The 7,092-nt window shown below is 40.5% G+C and overlaps 1 pseudogene; it reads left to right on the top strand.

Moving 5' to 3' along the window:
- Positions 1 to 420: 420 nt before the first annotated feature.
- LOC124966875 (WD40 repeat-containing protein SMU1-like) lies at positions 421 to 1,915 on the top strand (annotated as a pseudogene).
- The last annotated feature ends 5,177 nt before the right edge of the window (positions 1,916 to 7,092 follow it).

Below are 7,092 nucleotides of genomic sequence, written 5' to 3'. Positions count from 1 at the left end.
ATACCACAGTTTCTTTATCCATTCATTTGTTGAAGGGCATCTAGGTTGGTTCCACAATCTAACCACTGTGAATAGTCTGGAAAGCAGTGTGGAGAATCCTCAGAAAACTTGGAATGGACCCACCTTTTGACCCAGTTATCCCACCCCTCAGTTTAACTTCTATAAACCCACTGTGCGTGGCATCTCTAGCATACCCAGCACCATGTATGTTGTTGACTGGATGGATGTGTTAGCCTCTTGCTTCCCATCCCCCACCCCCACTCCTATACTCACACCCTGGTAAATCTCTGGGGCCATCATCTTGTGTGCCATTTCAGTAAAAAATAGACACTCGGAATGTAAGGTGACCACCAGAGGTGTCGGTGTGTTGCACATCTGGGCCTGAGAGTGGAATGGGGTCTCTGCCAGGAATTTACCACTATGTCAATCGAAATCAAGTCTTCAGAAGTGATCTGATCACGCAGTCCCTGAAGGAGGACAGTTTGCATCCGGTATCAGCCACTTTACAGGAGGAGACTACTGAATGTATCAGTCTCTGAATACTGTGGATAGCATTGAGTTTTGGTGCTGACATTCATAGTGGTCATTGGGATACTGTTCTACAGGCTATACAGTCCTTGAAGTTGCCAGACAAAACCCTTATTGACCTCTATGAACAGGGTGTTCTGGAATTGATAGAGCTCTGAGAATTGGGTACCGCCAGGTCAATTCTCAGACAGACTGACCCCATGATCATGTTAAAACAGATACGGCTAGAACAGTATATTCATCTGGAGAACCTCTTGGTAAGGTCTTATTTTGATCCTCGGGAGGCATATCCAGATGGAAGTAGAAAAGAGAAGAGCAGCAATTGTCCAGGCCTCAGCCGGGGAAGTCCGAGTGCTGCCCCCATCTCATCTCAGGGCATTGCTAGGACAGGCACTAAAGTGGCAGCACCGGGGTTACTGCCTCCTGGTAGGACTGTAGATTTGTTTTGTGGTAAAGTAACTGTCAAGGATGTAGAAGAGGAAAAGTTTCCTACACAGCTGAGCAGGCATATTAAGTTTGGTCAGAAATCACATGTGGAGTGTGCTCTATTTTCTCCAGATGGTCAGTATCTGGTCACTGGGCCTATTGATGGATTCATTAAAGTATGGAACTTTACTGCTGGAAAAATCAGGAAGGATCTTAAGTACCAGGCCCAGGATAACTTCATGATGATGGATGATGCTGTTCGCTGCATGTGTTTCAGTAGAGATACAGAAATGTTAGCAACTGGAGCCCAAGATGGAAAAACCAAGGTCTGGACAAAGTTGAAGGAGATTTGAAAGGGCACACAGTAAAGGTGTTACCTGTCTGAGTTTTTCTAAGGACGGCAGTCAGATCCTTAGTGCCTCTTTTGACCAGATAATTCGAATTCATGGTTTAGATTCTGGGTAAAGCTGAAGGAATTTCGTGGCCATTCTCCATTGTTAATGAAGCAACATTTACACAAGATGGACATGATATTATTAGTGCATCTTCTGATGGCACTGTAAAGATCTGGAATATGAAGACTGCAGAATGTTCAAAGAACTGCAGGGACAGATATTCCTGTCAACAGTGTGATCCTACTTCCTAAAAATCCAGAGCATTTTATGGTGTGCAACAAATCAAAACACAGTGGTCATCACGAACATGCAAGGGCAGACTGTCAGAAGCTTCAGCTCTGGTAAGAGAAGGTAGTGACTTTGTTTGCTGCCTCTCTCCAGTTGGTGAATGGATCTACTGGGTGGGGAAGGACTTTGTTCTCTACTGTGTCAGCGCAGTCACTGGCCAACTGGAGAAAACGTTGACAGTTCACGGGAAGGATGTGATTGGTATTGCACATCACCCTCATCAGAACCTGTTCGCTACCTATAGTGAAAATGGACTCCTAAAGCTCTGGAAACCCTAATTCAACTTTTCAAAAACTAGCTTCTTTAGGTCAGCTTTTCTAAGCAAAGAGATTGAGTTAGCCACAGGAATAATTTTGTGAAAATTCTTGCTCAAGTAGCAATTACCCTTTCTAAAAAATGTTTTTAAGGTATTAGTTTATCTGCTTCTAACTGGGCAGTCACTTAATGTTTTCATGTATCTTCTTCCTGGAGAGTGAAATGATGATATTTCTGGGGAAAAAAAATGTACTACTTTGATTATTTGAAATGCTGATTAAAATGTGCCTGCCATCATAAAACTTGAAAGTAAGTAGCCCCATATTTAATAGCTGTATTTTTTTAAAGACGTTAATAAACTTTCTGGAGACCTTGTTAGGGGAAAAAAAAAAAAAAAAATAGACACCCAGGCTGCTAGCACAGGGCAGAAGGTCATCATCACAGTGTCTTTCTCATCCTTGTCTTCGCACATGCTGTCTTCATGTGTTTATTTTCCCCCTCTTCCGGCTGTCACTTACTGGCTCATATATAACAGGTGACTTGATAAACATTAAGTCATAAGTACTATGACAATAAAAAGACAAATCTCACCTTTTCCACACTCATTCATTCATTTATTCACTTAACAAATGTTTATTAAGTCATCTATTATATACGAGCCACTATGTTTGCTGGAGGAACAGAAGAAAAAGATATTGATATTACTAGTGTTCACAAGGCCCTGGGTTCAATCCCCAGCACTGCAAAAAGACAAAAAATAAAATAACATTGATATGAACATTTATTGAACATGTGCTAAATAACAGGCTCTGCCTTAAGGACTAAAATTACTATATGTGATCTTACTTCATCCTGTCATAGTTCAATCAGATAAGTACCATTACTTCCCATTTTTACATATAAGGGAACCGACACCCAAAGAAGGTAAAGGTCACACAGCTTGTTAAATGGTGGAGCCTAGATCCCATTACAAGCAGTCAGCCCTCAAAGCTAGATTCCAGAAGGGATCAGTTGGTATTCTAAGCGGAAGAGGCATGATAAGTAAATCCCTTAAGCAGAAAGCAGATTGGCTTGTTAAGGAAACTGTAAGAAAGCTTATGTGACCATAGCACAGAGTTCCAAGGGGAGCATCTCTCAGGATAAAATTGGAGGAGAGTTATTCATAACTGATTTGAGCTTAGAAAAGATGCATCTGGGGGGCTGGGGAGATAGCTCAGTCAGTAGAGTGCTTGCCTTGTAAGCATAAGGCCCTGGGTTCCATCCCCAGCACCCAAAAAAAAAAAAAAAAAAAAGAAAAAAAAGAAAAGATGCATCTGTTTGGAAGAGAACCAAGGGGCAGGAGAGGGGCAGGAATCTGTGCAATAGCCGTTGTATCAGTTCAGGTAGATGAGATGGGTTCTTAGCCTTGGAGAGGAAATGTATGAACAGGATGTGAAGGATGGCCACCAGGTTCCTAGGGTAGGAAATGGAGGTACCATTCCTCAAATGGGAGCAGGAGAGAGAATTGGGGGACAATTAGGCTTGTTGGAAAGATCTTGAGTTTACTTTTACATGTGTCAAAATCAGTTGCCTCTTAGACATAAGTAGGGATTCTAAGTAGAAGCTCAAATCAACATGTAGGAATTAGCCTGGCTTGGTGGTGCACGCCTATAATCCCAGTGACTGGGGAAGTTGAGGCAGAAAGGTCACAAGTTCCAGGCCAGATTCAGCAACTTAGCAACTCAGAACATAATTTGGAAAACTTTTTTTTGGTGGTGCTGGAGATCAAACCCCAGAACATAATTTTGAAAATCCAAGCAAGTGATTTTAAGAGTCTCTCTGTAGTTTTTTTTTTTTTTTTTTTTTTTTTTTTTTTTTTTTTTTAATATCTTTGTTTATTTTTATGTGGTGCTGAGGTTCGAATCCAGTGCCTCACATGTAAGGGGCAAGCGCTCTACCACTGAGTTACAGCCACAACCCTATAGTTTTGTTTTTGTTTTCAGATTTTCTCAACTGACAAAAAAGGGATCATTTCAAGAGAGAATATTTATATTTCACTATGTTTTATTTACTCTTGTTTCCTACCATTTCTGCATTGATAATTTTAGTTTTTATTATCATTATTACTATTATTTGTCACAAAGGGGGTACTAATATGTTGTGTAGCCTGGTATCAAACTCATGGGCTTGAGCGATCGACCTGCCTCAGCCCCCTGAGTTGCTGGAACTACAGGCCTGCGCTGCCATACCCACAATTGAACATTTTACTTAATTTGTGTGTGTGTGTGTGTGTGTATGTGTGACCAGGGATGAAGCCCAGGCCCTTGAGCATGTAGTACTAAGCTACAACCAGCCCTTTTAATTTCATTTTGAGACAGGGTCTACAATAAGTTGCCAAGGCTGAGCTTGAACTTGCCATCCTCTTGCCTCAGCTCCATAGTTGGGATTACAGGTGTGCACTACTGTGCCTAACATAACTGAACATTTACAAATCTCCTTAGCCAGGCATGGTGGTGTATGCCTGTAATTCCAGCAATTTGGGAGGCTGAGGCAAGAGGATGGCAAGTTCAAAGTCAGCCTCAGCAACTTAGTAAGGTCCTAAACAACAAGATCCTGTCTCAAAATAAAAAATAAAAAGGGTTAGAGATATGGCTAGTGGTTAAGGGCCCTTGATTCAATACCCAGTACAAAAAAAAAAAAAAAAAAAAAAAAAAAGTCAGTTTAAATTTAAAAAATCTCCTTAGAATTTCACATGTAGAAATAGTGAATCAAGTTTTGAACCCTAATCTTCAGAAACTACCACAGTGGAGAGTTTTAGTTCTTTCCCCAGATTCATGAATGACTAGTCTTTCAGGCAATATATTTTCCCCAACAAAACTTATTCTGCCAACATTCATTGAGTTCCTGCTGTGCAAGACATGCAACCATTGAGATGATCCAGATTAGGAACTCAGTGATTTTTCAAAGAGAGAACAGGAAGGTGGCAGGCAGTGGTCACAGTAAACTGGGAGGCTGAGGCAGGAGGATCCAAGTTTAAAGTCAGCCTCAGTAACTTAATGAGACACTGTCTCCAAAACAAAAAATAAAAAAGGTTGGGAATGTAGCTTAGTGGTAGAGAAGGGAAGAAGGGAAGAGGAAAAGGAAAGGACCAGAAGATGATTCTTTTGGAGAACTAGATGATTCTTGTCAAAGAATCTGCAATTTGGTGAAGACCTACTTAAAGAGACTAACAGATGTTATCTCTCTTTTGATAAAATGATAATATGTTTATATTATCATTCTTAGGGAAGAATGTGCTTGAAAAATCAATCTTTGCGCATTATGGGTCAAATAAAATGTTTTATGTGAGACAGATTACTTGAAATAGAGTATGAAGATAGTGAATTTGTGTTTGGAATGAGAAACTTAACTTGCCGTGCATGGAAGCATGAGAGCCGATTTCAGTCTATCTGCTTTTTAGCAATTTATCAACCAATCATTAAGTGAGTTAACTCTACACCCAGGGAATGCTGATGGCAGCATTAGCCATAAATAAATAAGCTAATATGTACAATAGCTAAATGAATAGACTTTTCCTTGGTGTTTTATGGCCTGAAAAGAATGCAGCTTTTCATTAAAGGAATCATTTGAAAATGTGGAAACTGATACTGCCCCAGCTCAGTGCTCTCTGCTCATTGATAATGGGCTCTGTATTCGTGGTGGGGGTGGGAGACTGATGTCCATTTACTTTAGCAAAGATTGTTGTTATTGAATGAAACCTTTAATGGGGGCGTTTATGATTCCACTCAGCTAAGAGCTCACGGCTGCCTTAGAATAGTCTTTCCCTCCACCTTGACAGCTCTTAGAGAATCAATACAGGTAATATGTCAGTTGGTGGTCAGCAGTCCTGTAAGTAGAGAGGTAGGACTGAAATGGAAACTGACAGGTAGCCACTTAGAGAGAGGGTCTGGGGTAAACACTTTGAAAAGTGAGGCTTCTCTCGGAGTGAGGGAGTGTCCCACCCTCAGACTGCAGTTAGTGCTGGGAGCAGACAGGAAGAGATCAGGAACAAAGACTAGGCAGCAGCAGCACCATGCAGAGCTTAGGAAACACTTCACAGGGGGAGGGGCCTTTGGAGCCCACCAATCATCCGGTTTGCTGCTTGTAGCATCTGTCAGTCTCACTTTTAAAAAATTATTTTAAAAAATATTTTTCTTGCAGTACTGGGGATTGAACTCGGGGTTGTTCTATCACTGTCCTACATTCTCAGTCCGTCCTTTTCATTTTTTATTTTGAGACAGGGTCTCACTAAGATGCCAAGGCTCAAACTTCCTAAACTCCTGCCTCAGCCTCCTGAGTAGCTGGGATTACAGGCATATGTCACAGCGCCTGGTTCTAAAAAAATTTTTTTTAAAAAACTGCAGTAAAAAACACAAAACAAAAATTTACCATCTGAACTTTTCAAACTGTTTGGTGACATTAAGTACATTCACATTGTTTTGTAGTCATCCCTACCATCCATTACCAAAACTCTTTTCATCTTGGAAAACCTAACTTTTGTGTTTTGGTACTGGAAATTTAATCCAGAGGTCCTTAACCACTGAGCACATGCCCAGACTTTTTTATTTTGAAACAGGGTCTCACTAAGTTGCTTAGGGCCTCACTAAATTGCTGAGGCAGGTCTCAAATTTGCAATCCTCCTGCCCAAGCCTCCCAGGTCTCTGTAATTACATGCATGCACCTAGCAAGACTTAAACTCCTGTCCCATTGAACAACTCACCACAATCTCTGCAAACACCATCCTACACTCTATGTATTTGACTACTCTTAGTACCTCGTGTTAGTGGACCAACACAGTATGTGTCCTTTTGTGACTGGCTTATTTCACTTGGCATAATGTCCTCAAGGTTCATCCATGTATCAAGTATCAAATTTCTTTCCTTTAAAATTTTTGTAATGAATACATATTTTTAATTTTTTACTTTGGTATTTATTTTTGAGATGGGTTTGGCTAAGTTGCTAAGGCTGGCCTCGAACTCCTGGTCTTATGTGATTCTCTTGCTTTAGCCTTCTGAGTAGCTAGGACTAAGAATAGATATTTTAAAATTGACACCTAGTAACTGTACATATTGATTGGACACGGTGTAGTCCAATCTCTTAGGAGACTGAGAATAATATAAAATTTCCTTCCTTTTTAAGGTTGAACGGTATCTCATTGTATGTATATACATTTTGTTTATTC

This window comes from Sciurus carolinensis, chromosome 1 (genome assembly GCF_902686445.1).
Source record: "Sciurus carolinensis chromosome 1, mSciCar1.2, whole genome shotgun sequence".
In the NCBI taxonomy this organism is placed as follows: Eukaryota; Metazoa; Chordata; class Mammalia; order Rodentia; family Sciuridae; genus Sciurus; species Sciurus carolinensis.
Note: the sequence above shows the minus strand (reverse complement) of the source record. Positions and strands in the feature narration are given on the sequence as shown.